This window comes from Serinus canaria, chromosome 2 (assembly GCF_022539315.1).
Source record: "Serinus canaria isolate serCan28SL12 chromosome 2, serCan2020, whole genome shotgun sequence".
Classification (NCBI taxonomy): domain Eukaryota; kingdom Metazoa; phylum Chordata; class Aves; order Passeriformes; family Fringillidae; genus Serinus; species Serinus canaria.
Window position 1 is genome coordinate 60,454,421 of NC_066315.1, and position 21,017 is coordinate 60,475,437.

At 41.2% G+C, this 21,017-nt stretch overlaps 1 long non-coding RNA gene across 5 annotated transcripts in view; it reads right to left on the reverse strand.

Moving 5' to 3' along the window:
* LOC108962587 (uncharacterized) overlaps nt 1-21,017 on the reverse strand; it is a 260,018-nt gene that overhangs the window by 97,294 nt on the left and 141,707 nt on the right. The window contains exons 5-6 of one of the 5 annotated variants that reach the window (XR_007776924.1): nt 1,644-1,716; nt 933-1,014 (exon numbers count right to left, since the gene is read on the reverse strand). The exons of the other annotated variants lie outside the window; for them this stretch is intronic. This is a non-coding gene — a long non-coding RNA (uncharacterized LOC108962587). The remainder of the gene's footprint in view (nt 1-932; nt 1,015-1,643; nt 1,717-21,017) is intronic. 5 annotated transcript variants of the gene reach the window in all.

Consider the following 21,017-nt stretch of genomic DNA (forward strand, 5'->3'; position numbering starts at 1 on the left):
AAATGCAGATTTATTCCTTTATATTTGATCCTGTGTTTCATTCCAATCACTAAGCTATTATGCAGGCTTTGCCCTCAAAATGTGCCCAAATACTATGAATCAGTAGCACTATGTTAAATTATTTCAGAAGTGTGAAATACAGAATTGTTTTTAAACATGATTTGCTTTTGTTTTTAAAAGCGGGTGTGACATAACTACTATTTATCACACTGAGTGATGTCATTGTGTTAACATGGGCTGTGGCTGTCTCTTGGACATGTCTGTGCTCAGTGGTCTTGCATTTAAAACATTAAAAATATGGTTAAAATACTTTTAAAATTACAAATGTGAATTATAACAGTTTTTATGGAAATTCTGGTTTATTTTTAATGCTGCACTGCAAATATATGTCACTGGAAGCAGTGAAATACTAGAAGTTTGGTAGCATTACCTCAGCATATTCAGGAATCTAAACTGATCAAATTATGGAATTGATTTTTAAAGCTTCAGCTTAAGGAAGTGGGGTGGAGATGCCTGGGAAAAAAATATCCGTTCCATCTGCAGAGTGGAATTGATTATATGTTCTGGATGGCTTATGCTCTAGGACTACAAAAAATTGCAGGTGACTTTGGTCACTAGAGGTAATTGGTTATTAGTCAGCCTGAATTATTGACAAATTTTTGTGTAGTGTAGCTGCAAACACCTCCCTCAGTTTTCTTTTTCACTCTCAGAATGTAAACATTCGGCGCTATTGTGGAAAGGAAGGTCAAAAGGTTCAACACAGGAACAAGCTATTCCAGGATGTAAGATTCCATCAAAACTAAACTTTTATTTTGCAGCCAGTACACAGGAGAAAGTTTCCATCTCCTCTTCCATTAGCTGCTCTTAAGATAATTTCATATCAAGATAGTTATGATGCATCATAATAAAAGGAATATATCCAAAGACTGTACCTTGGTGTCCAGAGAAGCTGTTACACCCTTCATCTGATGCTTACACACCAAAGACCAAAAGGATCCACTGGGCAGCAGGAAACTATGAAAACGGAATTTAAGAATTTAGGATTCTCCAATATTATCATATCTATGGAATGGGAGATACACAGACTTAAAAGCAGGCAATTTAGGAAGTGTAACACACTTCATTTTTGTTCAAGAACACACATCATAACTAATACTAAAGTTCACTGAAAGAACAAAATAAAAGAAAAAACATAAACTATTTTTTTTTATTTATTTTTCCCATCATATACTACCATCCAGTCCCTTAGGACATGTGACTACACTCTTTCCACAAGAGGCCATTCCCTTTCAATACTCTGAATCAACCATGATAGTTGAACAAGTGATCATTAATTATTTGGCCTTACTCTTACTATTCAGTGTGAAGTCCCATGCCTTGTTTACCATGCACTGTTCAAAGCCTGATTTGAACAATGAATTATTCATTTGCTTGTGGGTTTTCCTACAGTGCTCATCACAACATCTGAATGCATTACAAACATTAAGTGACTCATTTTCACATCATCTTTGTGCGATGATATGAATGATATCATTGTATGCACATTACCGAAGCAGGGGCATGACACAGGGAGAGTAAAGCATCTGTTAATTCCAAGTACACAAATGGAGGCTTGCAGGGGCAAGTTTCTTCAAAATACTTACATGTGTCTCACCATTCTAGCCAGCTTCAGTAGCACATGTGGATCATAACCAGAGGTGGTCTCAGAGCATGCCTCTAGAAAATGAGGAGGACAATCAAAATTCCCTTATCGCATGAAAACATTTTGGTTTTAAGCTATACTGTACGTTAGATTTGATGAGTCAAAAATGTAGAGAGTGGAAGGAAAGAAATTCTTAGAAGAAGCTGTTACACTGCAGAGGTATAAAAGAAGGTAAACAGCAAAACCTCAGACACAACAGATCTGAGGTTCCTCACAATAAGAATTTGCACTGTGCTGCTTTCTCAGAGACCATCATATTTCAGAGGATATCTCTTTTTCATTAGACATGAGGGAAACAGAGTGAGGAAGGATGAAGAAAGGCTGAGGTTCTCAATGCCTTCTTTTCCTGTCTTTTCCAGTCAGACCAGCTGATCTCAGGCTGGAAGCCCAGCCCCCTGAGCTTGAAGACAGGGAGCAGAATGAAGCCCCCATAGTCCAAGGGGAAATGTTCAGTGATCTGCTATGCCATTTAGACATGTGAATTCATGGAGACACATGAAATCCACCCAAGGGTACTGAAGGTGCTCACTTGAGCTACTTTCCATCATTTACCAGCAGTCCTTGCTAACTGGGGGATTGATTCCCATTGACTGGACATTAGCAAATGGGATGCCCATCTACAAGAAGGGCCAGAGGAGGATTTGGAGAACTACAGATTTGTCAGCCTAACCCTGATGCTGGGGGAGGTCATGGAAGGTCAGCTTGAATGTCATCGTGCAACATGTACAGGATGTCCAAGGGATCAGGCTCAGCCTCCTCTCATGGGTTTATGAGAGGCAGGTCCTCCTTGGCCAAATTTATCTCCTTCTGTGACAAGGTGATGGGCTTGGTGGAAGAGGGAAGGTCTGTGGATGTTAGTAATGCCTGGATGTTAGTAATGTCTTTGCCACTGTTTCCCACAGCACTCTTTTGGAGAAGCTGGATGCTAATGGATTGGGTGGGTGCACTGTTCACTGAGTAAAACACTGGCTGGACAGCCTGGCCCAGACGGTGGGGGTGACAGGACAGACAGTGGTGGTGACAGGCCAGTCCTGTTTAGTAGCTTTATTGAGGACCTGGACAAGGGGACTGAGATGGCTCTCAGTCAGTTTGCAGGCAACACCAAACTGATGGGGTGGGAGTCTCCATCTGGAGGAGGGTAGGAAGTCTCTGCAGAAGGATCTGGACAGGCTGAATTGATTGGCTCAGGACAGTTGTATGAGGTTTAAAAAGGGGGAGCTCTGAGTCCTGCACTTGGGTCACAACAAGCCCAGGCATTGCTACAGGCTGGGGCAGTGGCCAGAAAGCTGCCCAGCAGAAAAGAACATGGACATGCTGGCTGACAGCAGCTGAACACGAGTCAGGGGGTGCCCAGGTGGCCAAGAAGACCATTGGCATCCTGGCTTGTATCAGGAACAGTGTGGCCAGCAGGAGCAGGGCAGGGATTGTCCCCCTGTACTTGTCACTGCTGAGATGCCGCACTGCTGCGTCGAGTGCACTTTACTCCCCTGAGAGCGGGGGGGAGGCGGTGCCGGCTAGCTGGGAGCACAGCAGCAGCTGGCAGCGGGGGCACTACCCTGATGCGCCGGGGCGTCTGGGCAGCGCCTTCGACAGGGCAGCAATATCGAGAGGAGCGGCAAAAGCGGAGAAGCTTAAGAGAAAAGAGGACCTTGACTCGGCTGGTGTAGTCCAGGGATTTATTGTCTCCAGCAGGTCCAAATGGGAAAAGGCAGAGAACAAAGAGTAACAGCAGTATATAAAGGGGGTGGAACATAGGTACAAGAACCAATGGGGGAAACTGAGGAGGGGAATCAGACATACTGACACGGGCGAAAACTAATGATATAAGAGCTAGGGAGGGGCCCGGAGCACCTGCCCAATCACCTTCTGAGGAAGGGAGAAGTTTCTGGAGAAATGGGCAGGGCCCCGGGAGGAGGGGAAAAGCAACAAGAGGGGTGGTAACTATGGAAACGGGGGTGGAGACAAGGGCTTGGCAGTATGCCCAGACTGGGAGGGAACCATTTCAGGGAGAGGGGGAAACCAGGACTGAACCATCAACATAGGCTTAGGGATGCAAAATGGGGAGAACATTATAAGATGGGGAGAACAACACCAACGGGGAAAACATTACAAATGGAAACTGAACCCACACCACAACACTGAGGCCACACCTCAAATGCTGTGCTCAGTTCTGGGCTCCTCACCACAAGACATTGAGGAGCGGGAGCGTGTCCAGAGAAGGGCAGTGGAGTTTGGGGAGGGTCTGGAGCACAAGTCTGATGAGAAGAAGCCGAGGGAGCTGGGAGAGTTTAGCCTGGAAAATAGGGGGCTCAGGGGGTCCTCTATTCCTCACTACAACTGCCTGAAAGGAAGGTTTAGGTAGGTGGAGCTGGCTCCTTCTCCCAAGGGAGAAGGCCTCACTGCACAGCCAGGAGCACACCAAGACTGCCATCAGAGATTAAAAATGGCTTGGGACTGTGTGTTTAAACAATAGGGACCATCTTTAATCCTTTCCTTCGGATATAATTCACTCAAACACACCTGACCTCATTTAAATATAATTAAAAATCTCTACATGCTAGTTGTAGGTATAGTTTTTATTATGACAGCTTTTTCCACAGTTTGATCCTTTTCCCAGTGTCTAAACCTGACAAAATCATGCATCCAGACCATCTGCCATCTTACTTAGCATTCCAATAAATGGCTATGCTTACACAGGGTTTACCTATCTACAAGTGAAAACAGTTCCAAATGGTGTTAAACTTCCCTAAGAGGCAGACATGAAGACAATGCTGCTGTAGTGGAAAAAATCATTTCACAATTACTGCACTACAAAAATAAAAGGATTTCTGCTTCAATTCCAATAGCCATGGTATTTCCATGGGAAATACACCTGGATATGCAGGGCAGCATATGTTTTGTGTTCAGCAGCTGTAACACAACCCAACAGGCTGCTAGTTATAGACCAACACTGATTTTTTAGAAGTGACCCAGACCTGTTCTCAGTTCTGCAAAAGGTCTCTTACAGACTGTGAACAAGTTATTAGAAGATATCTTCTCTCTAGCCTTCAAAAATCTGATTTAATTACACTAATCCAATTCAAATTATAGAGGAAGGGCAAACAGGTTTGTCCTATACACACTTGCAGTGTCTTTCATTCCTTAAGGCTAGTTTTTCTCATGGTTTTCCAGACAGCCTGGGAAAACTCCCTCTGAATCAATAATCCAAATGAATTAGCTACAAACTCAAATGGCTCCTCTAGTCTTTGGAGAAGCCCCCATTCATGATTCAGGAAAACAGGATTCAACACTAACAGTAGCGGCGCTACCAGAGCAGAAAGAGGTGACTTTGGGTTTGTGGCTCTCTGTGAAAGACTTTTGAAAACACCTGGAATGCCTGTCAAATATCTGACATTGTCACTGTCACACACCAGACAGCAGTGCCAGATGTACAAGTTAATTCTGAATCAAGGTCTAATGGGAGGGTTTTTCCCCAGTGGGAAGGCAGAATGTCTAGCAGAAAAGGTTGCAAGGAAATCAGCAGGGAGGCACATAAGACGGTCTCCCGTGCTTGACTCCAATGCTTCAATTTCTGTCAGTCACTGGTTTCCAAGAGGCTGAGTTTAAAATGCTAACCCCTGCTGAAGTCACAGGCCAGCCATCAGACCACACTGACACCAAACCTGATGGAGAAGAGACAGAATGGAAGAACTATGCCCCCATGGCCATTTCTGCTCAGGACTTGCCCAACTCTTACTAATTCATGTCACTCATGGTCACTGTGTCTTCATGCAAAATTTTCTACCCTTTTATTTTTTTGTCTCATTATGTATTACACTAAACTAAAAGACACTTTGGCTTAAATAGATCAAAAAAGTAAAATTTGCTTTGGGAAATAGACTTATCTCAAAAATTCATCCCAATATTATATAATATAATACACACTCCTAGCCCCTCTACAAGCTTTAAGCTTTTTAGGAGACTGTGGGGATTTTCCAAGCACCATTTTCATCTTATGTCTGACTGTTTCCGAAGCAAAGTTGACATGCGTAACCAGTGAGCAAGCCGCGGAAGAAATCTGATCTGAGTACTTCCTACCCAGAAGAATGGAGAAGCTAAAGCAATAAACGTGAATTGAGGGCTTTATGATAAGACTGAGATCCCAAAGGCCATAGGCTGTGCTTTAACCTGAGAGGGAAGAGAAAGGTGAAGTAGTTCAAGACTCAAGAGTGTAAGCTGGTTTACACAAGAGTCACCAGTAGGTAGTTTTAACCGGAACAAACACGGGCAAATACCAGTTCCACTGTAGCTGTCTATGAAATACCAAATAGTTTAGTACATTCAGACAAAAAATCTGCAGCAGAGGCATTTGACAGTTACAAATCCTGTAAAAATTGTATTTGTGCTGAAATATGAGTTTGCTGTTACTTTATGTTCACCACAACATTTGTAAAAAAAGAATTTCTTAAAAGAATTCAATTACCTGTTAATTTATAATTGTGTAAATAGTTTCACAATGCACTGGTATTCAGTAATAAAAAAAATCATTTTCTAATGCAGTCCTACTCTGACAATAGCATTCATCTAATTTAAAACATCTATTTTACACATATATTTTTTCCCTTCAATACATAGTTTAGGTTATGGTTTATGTCACACCATCATATAACACAAATCAGCTTCTACTTAGGGGGATAACTAAAGGATACAGGAATAAAAAAAGCCCATTTCTCTCTATCTAGATAGAAAGAATTTGGTATTTAAATTTGTATTTTTAAATACAAATTTAAAAATTTGTATTTGAAAAAAACCCAATAACATTATTAGAAAGCAATTTATATATTGTGCTATTAATTTGACAAAAAATTTGTGTAGTTGGTTAAAATATTGTAAGAAACATCACATGGTTTTAATAAACTACTTGGAAAGCTCTTACATAATATCCATGTAAATAAATACAGATAAAATAAATAAGGTAAATATATAAACCTCAAGAGTTACTACGTTTGAATACAGTAATTTTGCAACTGTGTTTTAACATGGAGCTTAGGTCCCGTGGCTGTGACAGATTGAGCACTGCAGAAACTTTGCTATTCCCCCCAGCAGCTGCTAGAAGATCACTCTAATGGCTCCCCCAGGCTGGGTTCAAGGAGCAGCAGCAACACCACTGGAACGGCTGCAAAATTTGATACCTTCTTTTGTAGCCCACTTCCCTCAGGCCAAACTGCAGAGCTTTCACATGAAGGGGTGAAGGGAATAAGAAGGAGACTTTTGTCTGTCTTACTCACAACAAATAAAAAGGATTTCCAGTCTCCCAACAGAGAAAAACACCTTCCTGTCCCATCACAGGTTGCATGGCTGTGCCCCTACTGAGTAAGCCCCTGAAGGAAGAAGCTTTTCATTAACTGTGAATTTAGTAAAACTGCTAATCCATGAACATTCAAACCACACCAACAAAACAGGAATGAGAATGGACTAAAAATCTTTATTTTTCAATAGATTTTTAGCACATTTTTTAAAAGATGTTTATGCATTTTCTCTATCTTCTCTCCCCTGAAGTTTTATAATGAAATTCAGTCGTACTGTCACTTTTTTTCACTCCTTTCCCTAAAACTGGAAGCGCTTGAAAGAAACCTTGCTTTTTGTAAAAAAGAGCAGCAAAGCTTCACAGAATTGTTCCTCTTCAGGTGCAAAAATCACAAATATCAACCAATATCTAGAGGCTACAGTCCTAGAGTGAAGCTAGATCAAATGCTTTGGAAAATACTTCATATTTAAAACCAACTTTTTTAAAAAGCCAGCCAGTGACTGACTAGGAAAAGGCTGGAAATGTGCCAGGTGCTCCATTCAAAACACCTTGAAACAAACTGTACTACTGACTATATTTGGAAACCATAAAAAGTTGCAAAACTAAAACCATATTTTGTAAATATATACGTTCAGCCTTCATGGTTTTCAAAGGAAGCAAGTACAGATAAACTACAAGAATAACATACGCTTGGGTATGAATGTGGTTTACATCTGTTACTGGTTAATTAGCTCAAACTTTACTCCCAGTGGAGTTTCGAAGATGCAGGGACCTGTGTTAAATACATGAGACATATTTTGGAGCACTGAACAGTCCTAAAAGTCCCAAAATCCAACTGGTAAGTCTTCCAGCCTTGCAGAAACACCTTGCTTGGTTGGAACACTTAGTGGGTCAGGCATGAAGAACCTAACCCACTTAGTGGTTAGGCATGAAGAACCCTGTCAGGGAAGCTGGATCCTTATTCCAGTTCCCATCCATTTACTCTTGTCTCAAGTCAGTCACCCACAGGCAGTCTCAATTCTGTCACAGGGAAGGGACACTTGATGTCACAGACTTGCTCAAGTAATGCACATAACCAAAGCCAGGAGACAACACATCTCTGTGTTTCTTGACCTAGGTTTTATTTACACTCAGTAGTCACAATGAGCTTCACTTACACACCTTTCAAAACCAGCAAACAGGATTTTCCCAAAGTAGTCTTTGGGAAAAGACTTCGCAGTTTAACATAAAAAAGTTTTCTTTTTTTAAAAAAGAAAAAAGTCCATCCATTTTACTATCATTATGAATGTGAAAACAGCAAAACTGTATTAAAGCAAACTATTGAAATGGTTGTATCCTGACTCTAGCAGGTATTTTTTAACTTAGCTAAGAAGTTAAAGCTAGCATTAAAACATATTCAGCAGAAGACATGCTGGCTACCTGGTCATAATACTAACTTTTGATAAGGATTGTTATAAGGTAATAACTTTCCAACTCCAGAACCTAATTTCCCATTTTTTACATATATAAATAATAGGTGTGAAATGTCACTAAGACAGAAAGAAAATTATGTAGCATCATGATTACCTGGCATCTTCTTAAATATCATTCATATATATCTAAACTTTCAAACAAAAAAGGAAAGATCTGATTGTAAAAGATGGGTCACAGTAACAGCCAACTTTTTTTAAAAATTATCTTAGAATTCTTCAGAGATGTTAATTTTGATGCAAGCTCTTTAACCCTAAGAAAATCTTCTATCAGCTGTGTCACTTGGTATTGATTGCTGCTGAAAAAACAAATGGGAAAAAGTTCCCAATACTTGGATCAGCATTCTGAGACCTAGCTATAGAACACCACAATTTATTGACCTCTTTTTACTACAATACCACATCTACATCTTAGAATTGTATCAAGGAGTAACTGTAGAGGATTTCAAAACCAAAAAATAAGAAAAGAAAAATACTCCAAAAACCTAAAAACAAAAATAGAGTCAGTCAAGGATGGTTCTATTACCTGTTTTTCCATACACTCAATGTATGCATTTTCGAAAGATCATTAAATGCTGTTTCTTTTTTTATCTTCTTATTTTTAAAGGCTCACTGTTTTAGATTAGCAGCTCACACTGACATCAACACTCATCCATTTTAAAGGAGGAAGCTACTTTCCTCCCACAGCTTTCCCTTGTGAAGTCACCTGGTTGAGTTATGAAATCCTGTTAAAGAGGTCATTTAAATAAGACATAAATCAATGGAAAGAAGGCCAGCCTTCCTGCACAGATGTCATTTCTATTTATTTTGAGTGCAAACCCCAATGATCACAAGTTCAGAAAATTTATACTGCAACCCAATCCTCATAGGCCATTGTCAGCTGATAGCTCTTTGTTAAGCAGAGCAAAACCCCCATCAGGTCCTGACAATTTTACAGGACCCTTAGTAAGATTTTCCAGCAATAAGACACAACCAGGCCTCACAGTCTTGTTCCTCAACACAAGCTGGTGTGAGCTCATCTTTGTGCTACACTCCAGTGATACTCTCTGAGCCCCATGAGATCAGATAATTCTGAGCACTCTGGTCCCTAACAGATCTCCAGGCACACCTGGATCACCTCAAAAAGGAAATATTTAAGTGCAGATGGAAACATCCATGTACTTAACCTAGCCAGAGCAAAGCCATGGTGCACCTCACTACCTTCCAACACAGCACTCAGAAAGTGAGTGCCCTCCCACCAGACTTTATTTTGCTGTGTTCATTGACTGTGCAGGCTCAGCAGTGTTAGCAGGAGGGAGTTACAGGCACAGCAGACAAATGAACTGGGGGAAAAAATCCCAGGCTTCCACGTCTGCCAGGGCTGAGCAGGCATGACGAGGTGCAGAGCTGCAGATGCAGCTGCTGCACTGTAGCACACTGCTAGATGTGCAGCCTGCTAGAAAAGAAGATGGAGGTAACACAAAGTCCCAAATCATGGCAGCCAGGCAGGTGTACCTAGAAACCTCTTAATGCCTCTTCTCACCGCTTCAGTCAAAAGCAAGAGGGATATTTTTTGTCCCACAGCATTCTAAGCCTTAGATCTGAGCTGTGATAATCTAATAGATCATTTGTAACTTCCTTCCCTTCTCCATGCTCCCTCCCTCCCAGCAAATCAAATTGTTTCAACCCTGTAGCACATGTCCTATCTCACTAGAAGGACACAGATCTATAGGGATGCAATGTTTATTTGAAATCTCAACAGGATAAAGGTGTTATGCTAACAGAACGGTTTCCTTTCCACACAGAAAGTGAAAAGTACTCAAAAGCTTATCACAAATCTAATAAAAATTATATTATTAAAATAATAATTCTGGTCACTAGTACTGGAAATTTTACCCTCATCCCAAAACAATGTATTTCTGCCAAAATCTCTCTGAATCTGAATGCTCCTTGCTGAAGTATCATTAATATGCTTCCATCCAGTAGCACAGGAAATGAATTGTATCTGGTCTGCATGGAATTCTAAAAATTATGCACATATTTATCAGTCTTGTCCTACATGCATAAATCTACCTTTACAATTTCTGGAAAACACTGATAAACACTGCTTAGGAGACAAGAAAGGTACAAAAAAAAAAAAGGAACGAATTTACACGGGAATTTACTGTGTCTGCAGGTCATACAAATGAACCCAGTTTTTTCCCACAATTAAATCTAAGGTGTTATCAACACAATCAGTTTATTTTAAGACTGTCAACCCAATATATAAATTTCCTTTTGTGCTTGAAATGCCTCTATCAGATAAGATAGCTTTTGTTTAAACTGCTATTTTCAGCCTTTGCTTTGAGGGTTTTGAATATACACAGTGAAGTAACTTGAGATTTCCTACCCTGTTTTAAAATGTGTTTCTTCTGTCTGTTTGTATTTTGTAATTTCCTGTCAAATAACCTCACCATAACTAACTTTCCTCGCTCCAACCCACTACTTTTTTTTTTATTTTTTAAAGCCATTCCCACTTCCTGAGGATGGTAATAAAACACTGATTACATTCGGCTGTTATCTGTCTTTTCTTCCCCTGCTTCCCCCTCTCTCACTCCCTTTGTCAAAGCCAGCGCTCAGGTTTCAGCTCTTCACGGACTGAGAGAGGCGCATAACCAGGAGAGGAAGCAAATCAGACTGCAGGAATCCAGATTCATTAGAGTTTATTGGGTCAATCAGCAGCTGGAGCAGAGCCAGACAATTAGGCTGTGCAGTCCCTGAAGTCTGGATGCGCGGCTCTCCTTCCAGAGCCGAGCGCGCTCCGCAGCGGGGCACAGGTCGGCACCGTGCCTGCCTGCCTACTGCAGGGGAAAGAAAGAGGGAAAACCAAGCAGCAGCACCTGACTGCTTCAGATCAGTTACCACTAACTGGAGAAAAAAAAGGTTGTTTAGCCAGTTTCTGCTTCATCAAGCATAAAGATGCTGATACTTCCGAATCTCTCATTGGTTTTGCCAAATCCTACCAAAAATCCAGTTTGTTAAAATATCACCACACAGAGCCCATCGACTATTCAACTTCATCTGAAATTCTCTAACCACTTACATTTCTCTTTGACTGCACATTTCTGTTTCAGACAAGCTTAGTCTTCACCTAGTGCTCTCTCTCTCACTCTGCTCCCCTTTTTCACTACCCACAAGAAGTCAGCCCTACCTATTTCAGCAGTTCTTCTTTTCCTCCTTTCCCTTGTCTGTAAACTTGTTGCAAGCACAGGCTAAAGCCACTGCACCCGCTTCCTCTCTTCCAACTCTATACTGGATCATGTCCAGCCCAGTTTCTGCTGTTTGCCTTTGAAGGAAAGTGCTTTCACCACAGTAATTCATGATCTCTTCCTGGGCAAATCTCAAGGATCTCCCTCCTACACAGCCCTTCTGGCTCTTTTGATATCACTGGTCATCATCCTTGCTCTGACATCTTGTCCTCGCTGAATTTCAATGCAATCTCTATCTTTCCTATGATACTTCTCTCTTCTGGGCAGCCCACTACATTGCTGGGCACTCTGAAAGCTCTGCCATTGCCCCAGTATTCTTCCCAGTTTAACACAATTAGGGGATCTCTTTAGGACTCACCTCTCCACCGATGGTTCAGATTCCATTTAGAGATTGCCAAAGCAGTCTAAGGTGGTCTGGAAGGAACAGGAGAGGGACACAGACCAGGAGCCTTAGATCAGATTGAGAAGCTTATGAAACCATGTTGTTAGACACTCCTTTTCACCTTACAAGACATCTCCTTTGCACTTAAACGCATGTATCACTCTACCTCCCAAATGTTTAAATTCTGCATTTTGCCACAAACATAAATTAACTTCCCCTAATACTAAAGGCCTTCCCTACTATTAAAACTTCTTCCTCTTCCTTCAATTGATGCCAACTCTGGGAGTTGCTTGCACAGCAAATTTAACGTCACTTGTGATAGTTCATCCTCTTTTTCCTAGTATCAAGTTCAGTCGTACCCTTTCAGTCTCTCTGTACTTTATTTTAACCAGTCTGACAGTATTCTCCCCTTGAGTGTCCCAAAAATCTCCACTTGAGTGTCCCAAAAATGCCACTGCCTTCTGACAGGGCAAAAAAGGTACAACAGCTGGTCTCTCTGTTCAGTCAGAAAACCTCCAAGTAACCCCTTCAGTTTCCTAACACTGCATCACATTTAAGGTTCTTTTCACACCCTCTTCTTCAACTTGTTCCTAAAGTTTACATACTTTAAACCTTTCTGAACTGATGCAGTAATACTCAAGAACCACAGTGTGAAGCAGTGTGACACCACAAAACTGCTTCTGTTCCAGAAAGAAGACACAATTTAGCACAAAGCATAGAGCCCAGAGCTGGGCAGTGGGTGTTGAAGGATCTGCTAAAAATCCTCACACTCATACCTTCAATTTCTGAGTGTGCACTTATAAAGTTTATCTATTGTTATGTGATCCAGAAGCACTGCCATGTCCAAGCTTTCTTTCCCATCACATTCAAATTTGTTTTCTCTCAGTGGTCACCACGTGGGTTTCCTCAGACAGACATGAGGGGGAATTGGCTTTTCACATATAGGCCACTTCTAAATATACTTAATCCCTGCATGAGCAGCAGTGTTACATACTAGTCCTCTTGCTATTTGAAAGTTATTTATATGGCTCAAACATTCTTTTTCTATGTGTATAAACATCACTTGTTAGCTTCCATTCAGACTGAGTTCTAGTAACTCTAACTTTCACCATTTTCTGACAATTTCTCCTTCCTCAGGACACAAAATTCAGACTGCTGGAGTACTTGCAAAAGCTCCCAGTTTCTGCACTATTCAGGTCCATGAGCTCTCAGTGCAGCCAACTAGCATTGCTAGCAGCTTGGCAAACTCAGGTTAGCTATCTCTCAAAGACAAATTTTAATTAAGGACAAACTTTTAATCATCCCTTTAGTTTAATTAAATCTATTCCTGATCAGTAGATCTTAAGTTACTTCCCAAGTCTAGCTTTTCTAAGATCTCATTATTAGCTGCTAAAACCAGATACTCTTTTATTCACTATGTCCTTTCTTGTTATGTTTGTGGGGAGGGGGTGGGGTGATTTGGGTTTTTTTTAATGATCTTTCATAGTTATAATAATGGACAGTCTACTACTTTCTCTTACTGCTCCTCCTGAACACAGCAAGTACTTTTCCAGCAAGATTACTATTCTGCTATGCACCTGCTGCTCTCTACAACATTTGTCTTCTCAGGTAGTTCAGATTCCTCTTCCCCAACAACCTGGCATTTAAGTACAAACCTTTTCCTTGTTTCCAATTGACCACAACCAATCACCTTGTCAAGTTAAGCACAAACCTTTCATTGAATGACCTGATGGTCCACTTAACATCACTGTCATTTCTATCACTTACTCTCTTCTTTCATTATCCATTAATATATCTTCTTCCTTTTTGACATCCTGCACACTAAAGCCAGGCATGAATATCATATGACCATCTTCAGACCCTTTCCCATCCTTTCTTGACATATTCAACTGTTGTAACAGCCACAGCAAAAATTACTGCCACTCCACACAGTGACACAGATTATGCTACAAGAAATATTCCAATTTCTTGAACGTAACCCAGAAGAAACACAGTCCAAGATTTTCTCTCATCTGCCAATCTGCCTTCTCTAGGAACTGGGAGAATTCTGATCACCAGAATCCTGATTTTATGCAGAAATCATGGCAAAAGTGTAAATGGAAAGGGATCTGTATATCTTGATGAGGTTTTCCTAAGAAAGAGCAAAACCGCTGAAGTTCCACTTTAAATTCTAGCCAAAGTCTGAGGGAGGAAGGTACCATGGGCTGATGGAGATCAAGATTGTACAAATTACAGATAAAATAAAGACAGAATGTTAGGCGCTTTTAAAATAAAGTTCATTTTTGTTTAAGGCAGTGCAAAGTATAAGGAAATCTAGAATAAAAATAATTAAGGCAATATGGTTGGAAGCCTTTTTGTAGAAGCAATTTAAAGGGACAACAACAGGATGAAAGAGCACATGGCAAAACCAGAAAAAGGAACAAGGCAGAGAGAGAGAGAGAGAGAGAGAGAGAATCATAAGGTGAAGAGAGAAGGGGCAAGAGCTTTAGCAGTTTCTTCTTAAGTCCTCAAGTATCCAAAAAACACCAGATAACATTTTTTGAGAGAGATGCTAAAAGAAAAGTCAAACTGAAGGTGGCATTAGTCAGAATTTTGATCTGTAACCTAAGCCTAAAAGAATTGGTGAAATCACCACCAGGAAATACCACAAATACATCTGAGTCATCAAAAGAGAAGGTACAGAGAGTAAAGGGAAACCTGCAGAATTATTCCTACACTGAAAGCCATGAGTAGAATATCCTCACAGAGGTACATGATGATAGAAGGAAACAAGTCATAAAAGTGTAGGGAAAATATGCCTGCTTTCAAAGTAAAAGGCATAGTGACTGCTGAAGGTGACTAAGGGATTCTCAGTAGTCCTTAAATAATTAATTAAATATTCACATATCCACTTACATGATTTTTGTTTCCAAATCAGCAGCATGCCACAGCTTATGCTGACGTTCTGTAGAACAGATCTGGCCTTTCAAAACCTTTGAGGCTTGTTTCTACCATGCTATAATTCCACAGAGCTACAGTAGCTTGTCACTATAAAGTGAATAATTTTGCTTACACTGCATCCCAGTACCAGTGGGCTCTGTCCAACTGAGTTCTCTATAGAGTCACAGAGCTGCTGAATATTTCTCATGTTTACCATTGCAGGAAGTTTGTGCAATACCAGTTGGGGTGATATTTACCAACAGAATAAACATGCAGAGGGATGCAGCACTTGCAGTCTGTAATGAAGCACAATGTATCACAGCAGAGACATCAGCCCAGTGCCTAACTCTACTTGAAGCAAGAGTGAACAATTTAACTTATTTCTAGAGATGAAACCTCTGTAATTCCCAGCAGGGTAAGTCTATGAGGTTTAAATAAGTCCTCAAAAAGAAGCTGTAGATTATTTCACATCACCAGCTGTCAGCCAATAGCCTGGATAATGAAAATCCACTGCTTCCTGCCTTCCTGCACAGCTCCTTGCAGGCTCCAGAGTAACTGTTTCTCTCCTTTGCCTACACTCGCTGTGATTTCCTTTCTCTTTACTTCAAGAATTTATTTTATTTTACTGCGTCTGTAGGAGATGACAGGAGGGATTAACACTCCCAGAGATGTTGCATATGACCTCTTCTTTTATGGGCACCGTTTGTCACAGAGGTTCATTGGGCTTGTGTTTCCTAAACTTCCTTCAGTCAAGGAATGAACTTTTAAGATGGATGAACACTCACAGCATAGCTGCTTTAAACAAAACCACCCCAGTTTGTAAATAAGAAGTGATTAGAGAAATTTGCTGCAGAAGTCAGTCAGACATTAATCAGCTGGTTGTAAAGTAGATTGATGTGCACCAACTAGAGCTGTCTAAACAATTTTGTTAACCTTTAGCAAAAATATGAAGGAATATGCTGCAAAATAGTTCAGTTTTACATGGATAGGACACGATTCTTTTAGGAGAACATTTAAGTTTTCCAAGGTTACTATTTTGTTCAGATTTCCCCAGAACAATTGGCCCAAAAAGAGTAATTTATAGTTACAGCACTCTTTCCACAAGTTCATTCCAGGCTGCAAAGAGCAATGGCCACAGAGTGTTTATTCAAAGGCTGATTGTAGATGAGAACTTGAGGAGAGAGACTGATGCTCAGTCAACGTACAAAGAAAAACTGATCACCAGAAAGCCTCTGAGAATTTCCTCTAGCATTGCTTCACCTCCCATGTTGTAACTAATTTTACTTTTTTTTTCAGCCAAAATCACAGTGGAATTGCAGAATAATCTGTGAAATCATTGCTGATAATAATCCAGGGAAGAATGGAATGGTTCAACACCTGCAGCAGAGGCCATGCATGCCTGAAGATAATGAATCTGAACATAAAACACCCTCCCTTCCCCCAGGAATAACTTAAAAATAACACCTAAGAAATCTATTCCTCTGTTTTTTGAAGGAAGCATTTGATTCATATTTCCAGGTTTTCTCCCAAAATCACCACAAATACAAAACTGATCTAAAAGGTGAGGAGCAAGAAAAGAGAAATCCAACAAACTCTTTTAAGTAGTTTTCTTCCAAGGGATAGAGTTTTCAGTGGAACATTAAAGTAGGCATTGATAATATCATTCTCACATCAATCACAGAATGTCTCAAAGTACCTGGAAGCTCTGAAGCTAACATTTTCAGACAAAATCCTTATGAGAATGATCATGTCCTATCCTTAACATAATTTTGCCCCCACTAAAAACAGTAGCCAATAAAGGCCTATTATTATGGGTGCAGGATGCCAAACACAATCACTAGAACTTCCAAAGCAGGATATGCATGTTACATGGTGTGGGAAATTTAGACAAAGTTAAGGAATTACCTTTTAAATTTTTTTTATATGCATCTACTTCCAATAGTTATCAAACCCTGTTTACCCAGGTAGCCTAAAAATAAGTTTGGAGTAAAATTCTCAGTAAGTTTGATTTAGATTTAAGAGAGTTACAAGCTAGAAGGTGTCTGATAACACCACTCATCTGTAACAATCTCATCTCTCACTTATACTCAGCAGGGATATTTGTTTAAGCGACAAAAGAATTTGGTATCAATCCCTCTTGCTGAGTAAGCTGCACTTGATCTGCACAGCCAATGAATAATAAATCAATGCAAATTACACCACTTTATCACTAACAACCATTTTCTGGTCAGCTACACCACAGAATACAGTCTCTCCCACAGGAGACAAATAACCCCCAGTGTCTTAAAATAAGAGTTATTTATAGCCTGCAGGGAAACAATTGTGCTCTAACATATAATTTGCACCACTGTTTGTATTTCCAGTGAATTTGGCCCTTGAAATCTTCAGCTACAATGAAGATACAGGCTGCTTTCATCATTAGTGCATGACGCTGCAAATTATTTTAATTGATATTTGAACATTCTGCTGTGAGGCAGCTCCCCATGCACCACAAGTACAACCTTAGACTTGACAACTGGGTCACTCAGACACCGTTCCTTAACCATCTGTAGCTTTTCTGGGTAACAGTTTTTGATAGAGACTGCAGCTGGATTAAGGTAGGAACTATTGAAGGTAAAATAAATTTCCACATTCGGACAGCAGAAAACTTGAGAGAGGAAGGTTTATAACTCACTCTCTATTAGTGCAGTAGAAAGCCATTCTTCTTCCAAAAGATGGATGGGTTTAGCCCCTCAGAGGTGTCAGCAGCTGCACAGATTTGGAGAAAGAGGCCTCGAGGGCACATTGAGGCCAGCCAGGGCCTCACCTTTTGCCAAGAAGATGGATGCTCTTTGTGTAGTATCATTTTCACAAGCATCTATCTAGAGCTCGTCATTGAGCACTAGAGGAAAATATCACATCAGTGCAAGCCAAAGCTAACTTCACCTTCTCCATACACACGAGCATGGAATAATAGAGCACACTTCCAAAGCATCATGCAAATCATCCACAGTTCGTTTACCCACAAAGGTTCAGTTCTGATGCATAAATTTTAATCTGAAATGAAATTCTCTCCTCATGTTAATATTAAAAACAGACAGCTTTGATGGCACAACCAACAGCAGTTCTCTACTGAATTCTGGACACCAACACAAACCCACAACATGCAAGGCTTTGGATGCCACTCGGTGAATAATCCTGTCACAGGTAACGGCACGTGAAGCCTTGCGAACTTTTGAGCCACACTAAGGGCACCAAGCACGGTGACAGCATGCACAGAAAACCTGAGGGATGTGAGGGGGGGAAAGATGCCTCTGAACCTGGAAGCACCCACCTATCTCTCCCACAGCAGGAAAACCCCAGCCTCCACTAGGCTGGACATCAAAGCCAGCTGGCACACCCAGGTCCATCCTGGCTGCAGTGCACGGGTGGATACAGCATCCCCTGGGAGACCTGCCCACCGTGCCTCTGAACCACTCCAAACTCTGCCAGCTCCAGCTGCTCTGGGGTCTGAGGTTATCAGGGCAGAGATCTCTGTAAATAAAGAAACACAAACTGTGGGTGTCTGTTCTGACTCTTCTCTCTTTGTGACCAAGAATCTTCTTTCAGGGCTGGCTTGACTTGCCCCGGAGGCTTCCCAGAGAGCTGTATAATAAAGATGATTGAAATGCAGACTATGTCAACAGACACTTCCTTTCAGAGAGGTAAACAGGAGGACAGCTCCTTGTTCATCAAGAACAGCCAGACATACCTATAGGGCATGCAGAGCCAGCCAAGATCTTTTGGGGTTTTCTCCTTCCTTTTAAGAAAAAAACAGTTATTAACTTTTTTTTCCCAAATTTAATATTAAAAGAAAACTCCGGCAACGCCCACGGTGATGTTATGTCAGCTGCTTATGTCAGGTCAAATACAGTGCGACAGGAAGCAGGGGCTTCACATGAACACTATCCCATTCTGCTCCTGCCTCCCAAACACAGACTGCTAAACTGCTCTTGATGCCCAGACCCACGGCTTTCTGCCCAACCTGCCCAAGGGAAAATCATCCTCCCAGAAGGAAAAGGTAATTATATGCCAGCCAGCACCTCTTTTGACCTCATATGATCAAGTTCTCCCATCCCACAAAGGAAAGTAACCAGACATTCTTCCTTGGTCTAGAGGCAGAGTGGAAACAGCACAGTAGGATAGTGTTTTCAGCCATCCAGCTCCTAAAAGCAAAGAGAAGGCCAGGGAAGAAACCTGGGATAGCATTTGAAGAGTCATCATGATAGCCAAAGTAAATGAACACAGCGACTGAGAAGGTAAAAATCAGAACCCGTTCAGAAAACTATTCACTCTCCAAGTTTTTATTTCTCTAGTTGTAAGATATGCAAATCTGTTCTCTAATCCCTTTATTAAAATGCATATTTCTTAATGGTGCCATCCTTGTTATCCTAGTTCACAGGTTTTCCCTACTGTGTCAGATGAATGGAAGCAATGCACCAGGGCAAAGGCAGCAGAAAGGCTGTTTTGAGCCTTCTCAAGCACCTTTTCCCATGGGAGCCTAGTGGATGGGAGGATATGACTAGAACCTCTTTCAGGGCAAGGCAGATCTTAATTCCTCCAGCATCCAGCATTACTAACATTTTCTCTCTTCAGCTATTTAGCAATTTTCCTGGTACAAAGCACCATAGGTGGTGCCTTAATAGCATGGATGGGACACAAGGGCAGGGCTTCTGTAGCCATCTACACAAGAGCCCTTGTTTGCACTCACTGGCTTCTCGGGGCCTCTCCTCCCACCGCCAGGAAGTCTTGACATGACCAAAATTTACAGCACACCACGCTAACTGCAAATTTTAATTAGAGAATTTGCCTCTGGTGTAATGCAGTAATAAAGAGAAAATGGGTGTCTCTGCTTTCTTCTGAGGAGCTCTGTATGCAGGCAGGTATGGACAGACCTGAGCTTGCTCTGCCTGCGCTCCAAGCTGGCTCCCAGTTGAAAGCTGTGTAGGCACAGCATGCAGTGCACAAGCAATTAGGCTCTGCACTCAACACACCTCAGCTTGTCTAGATGACTGCAAATAGGAATGAGAATTGTGCCCCTGTAGCAAAGGAATAAAAAAAAACCCAAAAAACAACAAAACCCACACTTTTTCTTTACATGCAACACCTGTTCACACCTGCCCTAACAGGCTTGCCTTGTGTTGTCCTTGTCTTCTCAGAGGTGTGTGCTTTTAGAGGGTTGTTTTTGGCTTGACATTCATTATATTTAGGTCATTTGCAACTATTAAGCTATCATCTGCACAGAGATGACAGCAAATGTAACAGAAGTAATACTAAGAGAGGATAAACCACAGTGGGTAGTGGATTATAACAAAGAACCAGTGAAGCCTGGATGACCCTTCTCAGGTGAGCCACCTCTTGCTAACACCTCTAAATTAAAGTTTGCCACTTCTGTTTTACTCTGACTATTTTAAAAAAGAATCACAGAAGAATAGAAAAACATGAAGAAGAAACAAGCTGTGCAAAACCGACAGAAGTATCTATTCTTTTTATCAGGAGGCTTAACAAGTGCCTAAGCAGTCAACAATCAAGCCACTAAGACAACATAATAAAATTGAAGTTTTATTTTGAAGACTAGAAATTTTAAGTACTGAGCAGCCCATACTTCTGTTGTCTGCCACTGATCTTCTTTTAACTCCTATTTGGATGATGTTACTGGAAAAAAGAAAAGGTTAAGAAAAGCAAGGCTCTTATTAAGAGCAGACTTAGCAGAACTGACTTCTCCCTAGCACCTCAGAACCACATGAAGGCACCCATCTTCAGGCAGGATGACAGACTTCTCTCCTTGCTGTTGTTTCACCAGCTGAGCAGGAGCCAGGTGATTTCCAGCTCTGCCTGGGGGTAAGTAGCCTTCTCTGCCCCTCCCTCAGCTTTCCTACCCTACCAGGCTAGTCCTCCCAGCAGGGCAGCTACCTAGCGGGAATACTGACTGGAACCTCCAGCAGGATCCTGCAAGACACTCCTCATCATCATCCCCACCTCCCATCTTTGCAGCAGAAGGTTTGTGGAAATG